Source organism: Notamacropus eugenii, chromosome 3, assembly GCF_028372415.1.
Source record: "Notamacropus eugenii isolate mMacEug1 chromosome 3, mMacEug1.pri_v2, whole genome shotgun sequence".
Lineage (NCBI taxonomy): Eukaryota > Metazoa > Chordata > Mammalia > Diprotodontia > Macropodidae > Notamacropus > Notamacropus eugenii.
Genome location: NC_092874.1, coordinates 183,663,318 through 183,679,413, shown reverse-complemented (window position 1 = coordinate 183,679,413; position 16,096 = coordinate 183,663,318). Strand labels below are relative to the sequence as shown.

The following is a 16,096-nucleotide window of genomic DNA, read 5'->3' as shown; positions in this document are numbered from 1 at the left end:
AAAGGGGTGCCGAAATGGAATTTTAAAAACTAATGAAGAAGATTAGTTGAAAAAGAGGAGAACAAGGGAGATTCTACTTAAGGAAATCTAACTAAGAGGAGCAGGGGGTAATGGAGTAGAAGAATTAAATAGCCAGATTAAAACAACGAAACCCCAAAGGGAAAGAAGTAAAATAATGAAAGGCAGAGATTGAGGTTAGAGGAAGAGAGCCATTGTGAATGGGCCACCTTAAAAAGAATAAGCTAAAGTAATTGAAAGAACTCTGCAGCAGAAGACAAGGAAAAATTTTAACGTGAAAAAAGACCAACATTAGAGACAAATTTAGGAAAATATAAACATAACTCTCATAACTTTAAATGTAAATTAATACAGTAATTCAGTCAAATAAAAGAGCAATGGATTAGATAAGAAACCAAAACCCTACAAACTATTGCTTACAAGAAGCTTATTTTAAAAACAAAAAAATAAAACTTTGAGGATAGAAAATGTTATTTATTTACTCTGCATCAAGTAAACCCAAAAAAGGAGGAGTTGTAATCATGCTAACAAAGCAAAAACAAACCTTTAAAAAACACAAAGGATAAACCAAGAAACTACACTGTAGTGAGAGGACCCACAGACAACAAATCAACATTAGTGAGCTTATAAGCTCCAAATGCTACCCATAAGGAGTACAACAGTGACAAGATACTTCAATATCCCTCTCTCTCTATTTTGGATAAATCTAACAGGAAGATAAATGAAAGAAAAAATATGAAACAGACCAAGTCAAAAAAATGAGTTAAAAGATTTATGACAATTTCTATATGGGACAGCAAAAGAATTTACGTATTTCCCAATAACATGAAACTTTTATGAAAGTTAACCACATATCAGGGCACAGCGAGATTGCCAAAAAAAAAAAAAAAAGTAAAAGACAAATAGTAAATACGTGTGCTATGGAAAATTCAACAAAAATAGTCATTGTTTCAGGGACCACAAATAGAATACAGAGACTCTAGAGGAGATTAAACAGTGAAATACTAAATAACAAGAGGATCAAAGAACAAATCATAGAAACAATAAATAATTACATGAAAGAAAATTACTGTGATGAGAAAACATGCCGAAATTCTTGGTACGGCAGTTCTCAGAGGGAAAATCATATATCTACAAATATATGTCAATAGAGTAGAAAATGAAAACATTAATGAATATGAATATTTTTAAAACTGGGAAGCAAACAAATGAACAAACCTAAAAATAAGCACAAAAGGGGAGATAATAAAAATTAGAGAAGAAATAGGTAAATTTGAATAAAAAATAAAAACAATGTGTAAAATTAAAAATTATTTCTTTCTTAAGATTAATAAAATTGATATACCTTTAGTTAATCAGATTAAAAATAAAAGGGCAGTAAATCAAATCAATAAAATAGAAAATGAACAAAATGAAATCATGACAAAAATCAGAAGAGATAAGAATAATAATCATATATTATATACATTATTATACACATATTTTAGCAAAATTAAGAATACAAAAGAAATGGACAAATACTTTCAAAAATAGAAAATACTCAATCTATTAGAAGGACAGGTAGAGATATTAAATAATGCAATTTCAGAGAAGGAAATAGATCTATCTGTAAAGGAACTACAAAAGAAAAGGAAACTCCTGGTCCTTATGAAATCTCAGAAGAATTCTATCAAATTTTTAGAGAGCAATTAGTACCAATACTTCACAAATTATTCTCAAAAATTGAGAAAGAAAGCAGCCTACCAGAATCCTTTTATGAAACAAATATAATCTCAGTACTTAAACCAGGGAAAGATATAACATACAAGGAAAACTATAGCTAACATCATTAATGATGTTGAATAAAAAATTTTAAACAAAATCCTGTTAGACCATAGTAATTTATCCAAGAAGTCTTTCATTATGAGCAATTGGTATTTATTTCACGGATGTAAGGATAGTTCAATATTAGAAGACATTTGACATTATTATCATATTAAAAACCAATTCATGCAAAACCACATGATCATCTCAACAGATACGGAAAGTGCCTTTGACAAAGTGCAGCATTCTTTTATGTTAAAACCCTGTCAAAATAGGAATAGAGGAACCTTTTAAATTATCTAAAAAGCATCTATCCAACACCACAAGCAAATATGTAATGGGAGTACATTAGAATCTTTTCCAGTATACATAAGAGAGAAACAAGAATGCTCTCACTCTCTCCACTATTATCTGATAGACTTCTGGAAATGCTAGCAATACCAATAATACAAGAGAAGTAAAAAGTCATAAAAGAGTTAGAGGAGATAAAACTATCCCTCTTGACTGATAAGATGATGGTTTACTTAGAAGACCCTAAGTTAACAAAGATTCTCACTGAGACAATAGCTTCAGCAAAGTTTCAGGCTACAAAATAAACCCTCAAAACTCAACAGCATTTCTATATAATAATAAGAAAACAAAAGTAGAAAGGCAAATCACAAATTCGGGAGATCTCAAATCTAAATAACTACAAAATATGTAAAATATCTAGGGACCAACCCACCAAATCACACAAAAGACTTCTAGAGAGTCCATTTTTAAGTGCTCCTTAAAGAAATAAAGAACTTAAATAGTTGGAAGAATATTTAGTGCCCATGGTTAGGCTACAAATATAATAAAAATGACAATTTTCCAAAGTTAACTAATACTTTTAATGCTATACTATTTAAATTACCAGGGGGATACTTTATATAACTTGATAAAAATAATAACAAAATTCATATCCAAAAATGAAAGATCTAGACTATAAAGGGAAATGATGAAATGAAATTAAGATAAGGAGGGAATAGCATTTCCAGACCTCAAACTATATAATAAAGCAGCAATCATCAAAACCATTTGGTACTGGTTAAAAAAAATTCAGATATATATATCAATGGACAGATTAAGGCAAGGGAGAATCAGAAACAATGGAATTTAATTAATCCAGTGTTTGATAAAGAGGAAAACACAAATTAACTAGGAAAAAAAACTACTTATTTGATTTTTTTTATTTGTGGGAGAATCAGAAAACAATCTGGCAGAAATTAAGGTTAGACCAACACCTGGTATCATATTCCTTAATACATTCTAAATGAATATACAACTTTAATGTTAATGCTCAGATTATCAAAAAATAATTAGAAAAGAAACATCATGTTTCTCACAACGACTGGTAGAAGATGTATTCTTAACCAAACAGATATAGATAATTATAAAAGATAAAATAGATAAGTGATTTCATGATACTGAAAAGCTTCTGTAGAGATAAAATTAATTCATCTAGGGTAAGAAAGAAAGTGATCAAATGGGAAAACAATCTTTGCATCAAATTTCTCTGATAAATGTTTGGTGTGCAAAGTATATAGATAATTAGCTAAATATATATTTACATACATATACTTATACATTTATAATGACTAATAGCTCTTCCCCAATAGATAACTCAAAGGATATATGCAAACTGTTCTCAAAAGACAAATTGCAAAGAATTACACAACTACATGAAAAAATGCTTCAAATGGCCAAAAATAGAGAAATGTCAATCAAAGCAATCCTGAAGTTTTACCTCATGCCCTACAAACTGACAAAAATGAAAAAATTGCAATACTCAATGATGGAAGGGTAGTGGAATGACAGGCATACTAATACCTTGCTACTGAAACTGTGAGATGACACAACCATTTTGGAGAGCAACTTGAAATTATGCAAATAAAGTGACTAAGATGTCCGTGCCTTTTGAACCAGAAACTCCATTACTTGACTTAAACCCCAAGGAAGCGATTCATGAGAAGAAAATCTCCATATGTACCAAAATACTTATAATAGCACTTTTTGCTATAGCAAATAAAATAGATACCCATCAAATGAGGAATGGCTAAATAAATTGTGGTACCTGAATGTAATAGAATATTACAATGCTGTAAGAAATTATTTATGTAGTAAGTGTATAGAAGCATGGAAAGATTTACATGAACTGATGCAAAGTAAGGTGAGGATATTACGTATTGTGTTATATTACGATGTCAGGGATAGCTCAGGCTAGGAATCCACAAAGCTTCAGGGCTCTTGAAGGAGTCTGATCCAGTGCAAGGTCTGAACTCTGCCTTCCTAGATTAAGTTTTGCAAGTTCTTGGCCTGGGTTTGGATCTGGGCTACGTAACTATGGACCTGTCCTGGCTGGAAGTTACAGTAAATTGTTGCTGGACTCAACCATTATCAGGTCATACAGATCGTCTATGCCAATAGAAATTTGAACTCCAATCTTCATAACTTGAGTCCAGCACTCTATCCATTATAGCATGCTATTTCTATGATATTACTGTCTAAGAATAAGGAAGATTTTTCTTTCTATCAAGGACATCCTTGAAATATGGGGAAAGTGGTAAGATTCTCAAGTCAAGACATATTATCCATTTGTTGATATTTTTCCTATAATTCCCAAATGATTCCTAGAACTTTTAGATCAAAGGTATCAAACATGTGACCTCCAGGCTGCATGCAGCGCACAATACTCCCAAATGCATCATAAACCAGATGAAAATATGGTTCCTATATTATTTTAATGTGTTGATATAGTAATAAAAGAAATTCATAAAATGTGGTTTTCTGACTTAATACACAGCCCCCAGGGATCTTTATGTACAGTTTAGTGGCCCCTATTTCTCTTTGAATTTGATGTCACTGTTTTAGATTGATTCACTATTGTACCAGCAGTTTATTGTGGTAAGAAAAATGTTGATCAACATCCCCACCATGTGGCCTGGGCTAGTTCTTTTCCCTAAAATGTATTGAAACTGCCCTTGACTTGATTGGCTCAGGAGATTAAGACTTCAGCCATATTCAAAGCTTTTTGTTCACCTAAAGTTTTAAGTGTCCTACCCATGTGACATCAGGGCCTTTTAGACTTGCAAAAAATCCAGTGGTCATTTGAATCACATCTTGGCTGGATGATCAGATGCAATTTTTTGTGGAGAGGAGAGTTAAGTGTCGTGTTGTTATTAAATAACATATATACATACATACATACATAATACACACACACACATATATGTATACATACACATATATACACATATATCTGGATATAGATATGTAAATCTCCTTTCCTTAACTGAGCATTTTATTTCATTTCAGTTCTGTACCTAAAGCATCAGACCAGCCTGAATCAGGCTTGATGCACTTTAAACGGTGATAGTAATGGGGGGGAAATATTCTTGTGGCTCACATCATAGTTGAAGTGCAGAGAATAGTAATGCAAAAACAGAGCAGAGGTGATGGGTTGGCCAGGTAAAGCATCATGATGCTCTATGATAAAGGCCTTTCTGGTGGCACATGGAAGAATCCTTTCAATGTAATAAAGAAATAAATGACAGGAAAAGTTTATCTCAGTGGGTGTAAAAGGACTAAACAGGAAAGTACGGAAAACTGATAGCACATTCATCAACTAAAGACAGAGTTCTTGGTTTTTAAAGACCGTATAATAAAAGCTGAGAGGCAACTAACAGAACTGGTAACAGCACAAGTAAAAGGGGAAATTCTGATAGGAGTGGAAGGACCAAAAGGCAAAAGGTAGAAACCAACAAAAAATGGAACCAAAGATTCCCTTATAATCTCATGAGTCTTATTTTCTGCAGTTAAAATTGTTTCCAAGGAGTTCATAGGCTTTATTTGCCAAAGGAGTCCATGACCCAAAAAAGCATTAAGAACCCTTGCCCTGTACCAAGGAAATCACAGATCCAACCCTATTTTGCCTATAATGTGTACATATTTGTCTGTGTATATATTGTTTCTCTGCAGTAGGACATAAGCTCCTTGAAGGCAGGGACTATTTATTGTTTTACTCTTATCTTTCTATCCCCAGTATCTGGCACAGTAACTGGTACATAGTAGGCACTGAACAAATACTTATTGAATTGAATAGAATTGACCCAAAAAGGGATCATCCATGGCTGAATGTAGCCTAGGAAGATGGTCTCCCACTGAGTAGCTCAAGTTCTTTACTATTTAATCAATGACTTGCTAAAGTGCACAAATGGCATGCTTATTAAATTTTAGTTGACACAAAGCTGGGAGAAAAGATTAAAACCCTAGATGACAAAGTCAGAATTCTACATGCGCTTAACAAGTTAAGACAACTGAGATGAAATGTAATGCTAAATGTAAATTCTTGCTCTTGGATTCAAAAAGTCCATCTCACAAGTCTTAGATGTAGGAGGTATATCTTCTGTTTATTGTTTTTCTAATGTTGAACCATCCTTGTATCTCTGGTATAAATTCAACTTAATCATGGTGAATAATTTCATAGATGAATTGCTATGGTCTGATTGAAAGGATTTTATTTGACGCTTTAAAATCAATATTCATTAATTATATTGGTCTGTTGCTCCCTTTTTGCTCTTTTCCGTTCTTTGGTTCAGATATTAAGACAGGTTTCTTGTCTCATGTGTTGTTTAAGTTTTTTGATCTGGGAGGCCTGTGATCTTTAAGATATTGCTACTTATCCTATCTTCAAGATAAAGAGATTTTGCTTGTATAGAGAGTCTGTGTTCTTTTAATCACTTTTCTGTATTCCTATGTCATTATTTTTTGCTTCTCTTCTTCTAGGATGTCCTTCATTTTAATATATTTATGAATAGTTTTTCTCTCTTTTTCTTCTTTGGAGACACTCCCAACCATGGATTCACATTTTTATATTCTGCTAATTATTTCTTCTGTGCAGGCCATACATTTTGTCATTTGTTCCATTTTAACTTCTTTCAAGATTCTAGTTTCTCTCTCAAACCATTTAGGAACTTTGTGTTATACTACCATGCTTCCTTGGGAATTCCCAAGATCCTAAATTTCTTTAGATTTTTATCTTGCAATTATACTCAGAGACTTTGTATTTGTTGTAAGTTCTTGGTCATGCTAAAAGAAGCAAAGAGGAAACTTGAAAGAAAACTATAAACTGATGCAAATTAGTTGACCTAGAAGAGTAATTTATATAATGATAACATTATAAAGAAAAACAAGTTTGAGAGACTTTAGAATTCTAATAAAAGGAATGATCTACCATGAGTTCAAAAGAAACAAAGGTGAAACATGCCATTCATCTCCTGCCAGAAAGATAAAGATTTAAAATGTAGGAAAAGACATATTCTTGGATATAACCAAGATCAGAATTTGTTTTGTCATATAGACTGGGGTTTTTTCTCTTGGAGAGGGATAAATTAGCATTTTTAAAAAATTTAAGATGTCTTGTAGTCACCATATCATCTGTTTTCATATCTCGCTTGTTGATTTATCTGCTGGTTGGTCTAGGTTTTTAACTAAATTTTCTTCCCTCTGATATCTTTGGTAAAGTTAGTTTTTGATTGTTTTTTTCTCATGTATTCTCTTGGGCTCGCTTTCTGTCTCCTCTTCTTTCTGATTGTAATTCCCTTGGGGATTGGACCGGACAGTTGTCCCAACTTTCTAACTTTCATCAGCTTCAGTCCCCTGCGGGGACAGAACTGGTTCCACCTGGCTGCCAGTGCTCTGTCCTTAAGACCTGGCACAGCATCACATATATGCTGGCACTCTGTTCTTGTTCTTTCTCTTCTTTATTTCTTTGGCTGATAACTGTCTGTCTTTCCAAAACAGTTTACCTCCTTTCTTCCCCAGGAAGAACACACTTCTATTTTCTCTTTCTTCACCCTTCTCCTCAATGAACTGGGCTAAAGTCTGCTGCTTATTACCACAGAAGAGAATTAAGGAAAGAGATGAGGTGTACGGGAAGACAGTGAAGCAAAGTCAGGGAAATTGCTGAATGAATCTCAGAGCACAAGCAAGAGAATTAATTTATGTACCCTGCTGGAGCATGAAACCTGGGAGGAGGAGGATCGAAGGATGAGGGGAGAATAGAAGCATATTGAATGATTGAGTTAGTTCTCTGTGGTTAATTCATAATTCTATTACATTAAGATATCTTACACTAAGACATCTTACTGTCTTAGAATGCAGAGAGTGGCAATTGCTTTTTCCTCTGGTGTACAATTCCTTTTGGAGGAATTTTTGAGAGTGAGTACTGGAGAAAATGTCTAGTCCTAATTCTTGTTGAATGCATGCCCTTCTGTAAAGAATTTCCATGCCAGAGGACTTTATATTTTATTCTGGAGATAACAAGGGGTGACGAAGTTATTTAACAGGATTACATGGTCAGACATATGTTTTAGGAGCATCACTTTGTAATCTAAGTAAAGGATAACATAGAGTGATAAAGACTATTTGAAAACTATGTAGGGAGACCAATTATAAAGCTATCGTAACAGCCTAGGCAAGAGGTTATGAGGGCCTACATCAAGGTGATGGTTCTGTGAACAAAGAAAAGGGAATTATATGAGAGACATTTGAAAGTAAAAAGGACAAGATTTGACAAGAAATTGGATATATGGTGTGAGTGAGAATGAGAAGTTGAAATTGTGAACTTGGGTGACTGGGAAAGTAGTGGCACCCTCAACAGTAATAGAAAAGTTGGGAAGACAGGAGGGTTTGTGGGGAAAGATAATGAAGTCCTTTTCTGACATGTTGAGTTTGAGATGCCTACTAGTGCTCTAGTGAAAAATTTCCAAAAGGCAATTCATGATATGAGATTGGAGTTCAAGTGAGAAAAAGAATCTGGATATATAGAAGTAGGAATCATCTAAACAGAGACAATAATTAAAACCATGGGATATCACCAAGTGAGATAGTACAGAGAAAGAAAAGTAGAGTGGGTGTGTATGAAGAAACATCAAAGGAAACTGAGAAGTCACTTAACTCTGATTGCTTTTTAAAAAATGTTTATTTCCAGTTAAGGGAGCACTTATTGTTGTCATTCATTTACTTTTCAGTCATGTCTGATTTTTCATGACTCCTTCTGGGTTTTTCTTGGCAAAGACACTGAAGTGGTTTGCCATTTTTAAAAAAATGTTAATTTCAACTCACGAGGAATTTGCTGTTGTTACTCAGTTGTTTGCATCATGTCCAGCTCTTCATGACTCCTTTGGGGATTTTCTTGGCAAAGACACTGGAGCAGTTTGCCATTTCCTTTTCCACCTAATTTTATAGATGAAGAACTAAGGCAAACAGGTTTAAATGACCTGTCCAGGGTCACACAGTTAGCCTGGTAGGAAAAAATCAGGAGAGAACAGTATCTCACAGAAATGAGAAATGAGTATACAGGAGAACGGTATATGATGATGAGCAGCCAGAAAGGAACCAGGAGACAGGGAGAAACTGAAGATTAAACAAAGAGTAGGGATGAAAGTGGGAGTGATCTGATAGAAAAGATGGGAAGGGATAGGGTCAAGGTACATATAGAGGGGCTTGTCAAGTGGTCACCTCTCCAGCAGAAAAGAGTAAAGGAAAAATTAGTGAAGGAAGACCTCTGAGTGACATATGATGAGGAAGAAAGAACACTAGGCAAATGGCCTTTTTCTAATGTAGTCTGAAAGGGTAGAGGAGGATGTAGTGAGGATTAGAGGGATGAAAAGGTTTGGAATAGTTGTAGTGAGTGGAATAGTGAGTCAAGGACAAGTCAGCAACCTCTGTGAGTAGAGAACTTTCAGCTGGGCAACACGGCTTCTTTCTTTCCTTCCTTCCTTTCTTTCTTTCCTTCTTTGCTCCTTCTTTCTCTTTCTTTTTCTCTCCCTTCTCTTTTTTTCTTTCTTCCTTCTGTTCATTCTCTCTCCACCCTTACCTGCTTGTTCTCTGTCCAAAAGGGATGTAAATTTTAATCTGTGACTTTTTGCTGTTGTTTTGTTTTTTTCTCTTAAAGACCAGCTTTGACCCCAAATCACTCTAGTCCCGGTCACTATTTGGGCTCTGAGTGACTCAGAATAAATGTAAATAGCAATTGTTTCTGTTTGGGTCAGAAACTCTGAGGGTCTTCTCCTCTTGGATCTATTTTTTAAGAGGTCATTCTGTGCCTCATTTTTATTAAGCCCTAATCACTGAATGGGCACTGCCTCAGTCAGATTGAGACCTGTTAAAGACCTTAGCCTGAAAAGGCTGAGGTCCCCCCATTTCATCCTGGGCTCTCTCCAGTTGTCCTGATTCATATCTGGCCACTAGACCCAGATGGCTCCAGAGGAGAAACTGAGGTTGGTGTCTTTGCACAGCCCTCCCTCACTTAAATACAGTTCACTTGCAGGTCATGACATCACCTCCTTGATATCATGGTCCTCTTCAAGAATGAAGGAGAAACAGCAGCAGCAATGAAATTATTGACTTGTTTCAGTCAGAATCTCTCAAAGATGAAATGATAAGAGATTATGATTAGATAAAGAATTTTAGAGTAGATATTCAGAAATTATTTTTATTTAACTTTTTAAAAAATTAACTATTATAATATACACTATTTCAGGCAAATAAGTGTTGATTCTAAAACCAAAGGAAGACAAAGCTAAAAGAGAAAAATGCAAAAGAATCATTAATGAATAGTCACACAGAAATACTAAATAAAACATGGTCAAACAGAATATCACAATGCATTAAAAAAATTATCTAGCATGACTACAAAATAACAGGAAAACAATCAATATAATAAGTTTTATAGTAAAGGAAAAATAAATAAATATACATGACATTATTAAGTGCAGAGAAAATGTTCCATAAAATCCAACACTCATTTATATTAAAAGTGTAGGAATAAAAAGATTTTTCTATAATTTTACTTTAAAGTATATCTCTCAAACTATGAGTCAATAATTCTGAATGGAGAATGGCCAGCAACTTACCCATTTAAAAGTAACAACAGTTTTAACAGGGAAGCCAGCTCCTGACACTCCTCTATGACTTCTTTTTTACCATGCCCATATAAGGCAGTTTCAAGAGAACTGGAAGCCAAGTACCTGTGCTGCTGGTAGAATGGGCCAACATGAGCTTCTGAGTTCAAGTAGAGAGTACAGAGACAGTTGATCAATTTTCCCCATCTTTTCCCTCTCTCTTTAGAAAAGGAGCTAAATGTCCCTGTGGGCTATTTGCTCACTTTTGCTTTGTTACTTTCCTCTAGATTGTGAAGGCCTAAGTCTTTGTTTTTAAATTCATAGTTGTGTTTTAAGTATGATTTTAAAAAATGTTGGTCCCAGAAGTGGTGGTGCCAGTGCCACATGTGAGGATCCCGTGAGGAACAGGGATCAGTGCCAGTGAAGAACCTGGGCAGGGGTGCTCACAACCATGAAGTACCTGAAGGGTCCAGTGGTGAGCAACCCTGACTGTGTCCTGTGCTGTTAGTATGGTGTCTCCTGTTCCCCCTAATCCGGTCGACATGTGTGTGGCCTCTTTGCAGACATGAGTGGACATCAGTGAAAGGATCCGCAAACAAGTCTCAGTTAACTTCTGCAAACAGTGTGAAAGATATCTTCAGCCACCAGAAACGTTGATACAGTGTGCCTTAAAGTCAAGGGAACTTCCTACTTTGTGTTTGAAAAAAATCAAGGCCTCTTTAAGTAAGTGTGGGGAAACTGAGGAAGATTCTCCCCAGCCCCTTGCATGACTGCCACATGACCTAACATAAGGAACGTAAATTAAAGTTGATATGCTTAACTGGGAGTGCAAGGGGAAGCAGCAGAATTAATGAAAATCCGAACCTAAAGTAAAAGTACTGCACAGTCTACATAAGCCCTTTAGATTACAGTAAGGTACGACTGATTGAAGCTGGCTTCATTTGGACTGAATCTCATTCCAAGCAGCTTAAAGTCAAGTTGACTATCCAGAAAAAGGTGATGAACGTGCCATCTTTCAGCAAATGGAGTACATAGTTTAATCACTGATAAGTAATGCTTGCCATAGGGTAGAAGCCATGAATTTCTGGAAGGCTGTGGTATGTCAGGCAAAAGACCTCACACAAAAAAACCTTCTTACTATCTGGAGCAGCTGATCTTGAAAGATGGAGTACATCAGAATATCCTGTGGATCAAGGAGATTCACAATGGCTTGGATTTCTAATATGCTCAGAAGCAGCATGCCCAGAGGATGGTAGACTTCTTCCAGGGCACAGTCCCTTCCAGATTCAAATTTTCACAGAGCCTGATCTCTCATGATATTCATAGTAATACATATAACTACAAAAGAACTTTCTCCATGGAAATTGTTCCCGTATGCAAGCACAATGTTACGTGCTGCCTCCCAAACTGGCACAAAGCCTTGGAAATACGAGCCAAATTTGTGTTTGTATTCAAGTTACCAGTGCCATCCACCTCACTGATCCAAACACATTGCAGATTGCTGAGATTGATGGGAATACCTATTGATGTTACCCATTCAGTAGCTTGTGCCACCCCAAGCAACTGGAGGAGTTTATTGTGATGGAATGCAGAGTCATTCACAATCAAAAATCAAGGTGGGGGCTGGCATGAGATCAAATAAACATGTGCTTGGGAGCAGTCAGAGATGAACATAGACAATCAGTATTTCTGCCAGACTCATTTGAGACCTCTTCTGAACCCTGGAGTCCTGGTGCTGGGGTTTGACTTGGCCAGCTACAACCTGAATGATGAGTATGCCAACAAGATAAACACCCATCATATTCCCAATGTGGTATTAATCAAAAAGACTTAAGATAGTGCCAAAAGCCAGCATTACAAGAACTGGAAACTCAAGGAGCTGGTTAGGGACAAAGGAAACATGGAAATAGATGATGAAAGGAAATACCAGGACTTTCTGGAAGATCTGGAAGAAGATGAGACAATCAGTAAGAATGTCAATATTTATAAAGCCTCCACAATCCCAGTGGAGAATGATACAGATGATGAAGGAGACCCTCGAATGAGCCTGGCAGAGATGCTCGAGGACCTTCACTTTTCTGAAGATGCCACTGGGGGAGAAGGAGCATCGATGATGACCTGATGAAATGAACCACTTGACAGACCTCGCTTCCTCATCTGGAAAATGAAGGTTTGGATGAGGAGATCTCTAGGATCTGTTCCTGCCTGAGAAGTCTTTGTCTCTATAAAATATTAGGCCATTTGAATAAGGAAAAGGCTTGGAACCTAAAAAACTGAGCAGAATTGAGTTCTGACCTACATGTCATAAAGGAAATAAAGTTGATGATGGATTTTAAAGAAGTGTTGTCCAAAATACCTGAATTGGTGCTGTACTTTATTTATTGTTCTTATGTAAGGGGAGAGAGAAGACATTCCTGCTTGGGAAAAGGAGGCTATCTGGTTAGCAGATGAACTGGAGATATGGAACTAACTTGGAATCCCAGGGTGAAGTGGAGGAGGTTAGTGTTTTAATTTGCCAGCCTGCAAAAATCCAAGAGCAAGATACCTCTAGTTCAATAAAGTGATAGTAAGCACCCCATGCTGTAAAAGAGTAAAGTCTGGACTTTTTTTTATATTTTCTTTTCACAGGTGTCCACTATAATTTCTGTGCAAGGGGTGAGGAAAGTATAATGAATTAGTTAAAAGAACATGTTCCCTGTGTAGGGAGGGAAGTAATCTGTTGCTGGGGAACTCTGCCCACAGGAGAGGAGGGTGAAGCAGTTGTCAAAACATGCTCAATAGCTGAGCTCTGGCTCAGGGGTGGATGTTTGAGGGATCAACGTGATGAGGTTCATGTAGAATTGCTGTGGGATGTCTCTAAAGAATTTCAAAGACTCAGGTGGACTCCAAGCCAGTTGGAAAGATTTGTTACAGTTTTAAGGTTTCAAGCTCTGGTGAGTGGCTAAGTCCCTTAGAGGAATTCAGCCACTTCAGTGAGGCAAGATGTACAATTTTATAGAGAATATGATGCTGATTACACAATCAAAATTTACATAGAATATAGGAATATGATTAATATTAAAAAGGCAGGAGGATTCTGTTAAGGGATTGGGTAATGGAGAAAGGACCCACCTCAGTGGAACTGCATATACGGTTACCTGTAATGCATACAGTTAGGGGGATATGTATATATAGTGATGGTATTATAATAAGCCTCTCTACATCATAAGTTCATTCTTGGTCAGTTCTTTACTATTACTGAACAGGTGCTATCGAGGGGTAGGCCCCTTACATGGTTTGGTGGTCAAGCATCCTGCTCTAGGTCCTGATGGTGCTATCTTCTGATTGACTAGCTATTGTGGTACTGTCTGGTCAAGATGAATATTTAGGTATTGTGTTCCTGTTTGGGGCTAAATGGATGATGTGATTGTAGTTGAATACAAGAACACACCTATTTCTGTGGGAACTAAGAGGATTGGGTCTGGGGGCAGTGCCTAGGTAGAGGCAATGGTTGGGTTCCCATGCCTGCTGTTTCTGTGAGAACTATGAGCTTCAGGGACATAGCCATAGCAGTGGCAGCAACAGAAGCAGCAGCAGTAATAGATAATAATAAGTAGTAGTAGTAGCAGCGGTAGTAGTGGTAGTAGTAGTAGCAGCAGCAGCAGCAGCAGCAGCAGCAGCAGTAGTAGTAGTAGTAGTAGTAGTAGTAGTAGTAGTAGTAGTAGTAGTAGTAGTAGTAGTGTTGTGGTGGTTTGGGGTGCTAGGAATCCCAAAATGCAAGAGTACAAGGTGAGTCTGCCTCAAAAGAATTCAAACACTCAAGCTCTCTTTCAGACAGATTGGTGAGGTTTTATTATGCATCAACTGGGCAGGCAAGATTTCTAGGAAATCTGTGGTATTTGTGATGCCAATACAAGCAAGCGAGTTTCTAAGAATCAGAGCAATTTAATGGGGATAAGATTGATAATTTTATACAAAAAAGACTGTGGGGAGATCTGGATGGTATCAAGGAGTGGCAAATAGCCTGGGGTGGGCAGGTGTAAACAATGAAAGGAGTTTAAGTGACAGAGTTACAATGAAAGGACAGTTAAAAGGATTATACTATATATACTATACTATTGATAACCTCAGGGGAAGCCCATGGACTGGGTTCAGGGGCTGGGTTGATGAAATGTGCGAGAAAGTTCAAGGACTGAGGGTCTTCCTCTTTTAGGGGTTCAGGTTCCATAACCTCATCAATAGTAGTGGTAGAAGTAGTAGTAGTAGTAGTAGTAGTAGTAGTAGTAGTAGTAGTAGTAGTAGTAGTAGTGGTAGTAATAGAAGCAGTAGTGGAATAGCCACAGCTTATGGCCCTGAGTTCCAGGACCTACTCAAGGAGAAGCAGTTGCAAAGGCACATTGCATTTGACATGCTTTCAACAACATGGGCAAACGTTAGGGGGTCCTGAACCTGAATCTCCTGAATAAGAGAGGGAAAATGTTTTAAACAACATTGATTTCCTAGAAAGTTCACCTTTGAAGAGAGAGGAGGGAGTTCCTAGGAAATACCACCTCAGAGTTGCCCTTCTAATAACCCAGAGTTTGAGAGTTCCAATTCCATGCCTTCTGGGGACAGAAGGAGGAGTGTTTGGATGGCATCATTTTCATGTAAAGAAGAGTATTCTTGAATCTAGTCTTCTCATGAGTTTATTCCCGGGAAAAGCCAGACTCTTGGGGAAAGGGGGATCATGAGCATTATTCTAGTGCTAAAGAAGCAACAAGGAGCTATGCCATGATATATATTAGTAGAAGATCTGGACTTGGCCCTCTCCTACTACCATGAATTATTCAGACAGTATAGGTCTTGGGTCTTTAGCAACCTAACATTCATTTCCCTTCCAAGGGGAATACACGTTCCTAGGATAATACAATAAGACTAGAGGCCTATAGGCATTCTGGGGTGAAAGTGAAACTTACTAGAACGTTATTGGGTTGCCCTTTTAGCAACTCCATATTAACTCTCCTTCCTAGAGGAGTCTAGTGCCACAGAGTGATACAACCCTTGGAAAAAAGGTGAGAGTCCCTAGAAAAAGAAGAGAAATATATCCATTTTTGTGGGTTACAGTGAAACTTTTAAATGTTTTTTGGTATTTTCCATGGGGTAAAGTAAACCCTTTTGTAGACCTAATATGTATTACCACTTTTAGTGCTGGTATAGGTGTTGGTGACCCTTCTATCCCTATCTGGGAAGATCTTACTGTAAGGTAGGATGGAGTTATTTGTTTACATTTCCCAGAGGAAATTTTGGGTGGGGACAAAATGTGACCAAGAAATATGATTTGGGGGAGACCACTCCCAATTAGACTTTATTCACATAGGCTCAAAGTTTGG

The 16,096-nt window shown here is 36.7% G+C and overlaps 1 pseudogene; it reads left to right on the top strand.

The window, feature by feature from the left end:
- Nucleotides 1-11,199: 11,199 nt before the first annotated feature.
- LOC140531314 (60S ribosomal export protein NMD3-like) lies at nt 11,200-12,870 on the top strand (annotated as a pseudogene).
- Nucleotides 12,871-16,096: the final 3,226 nt, after the last annotated feature.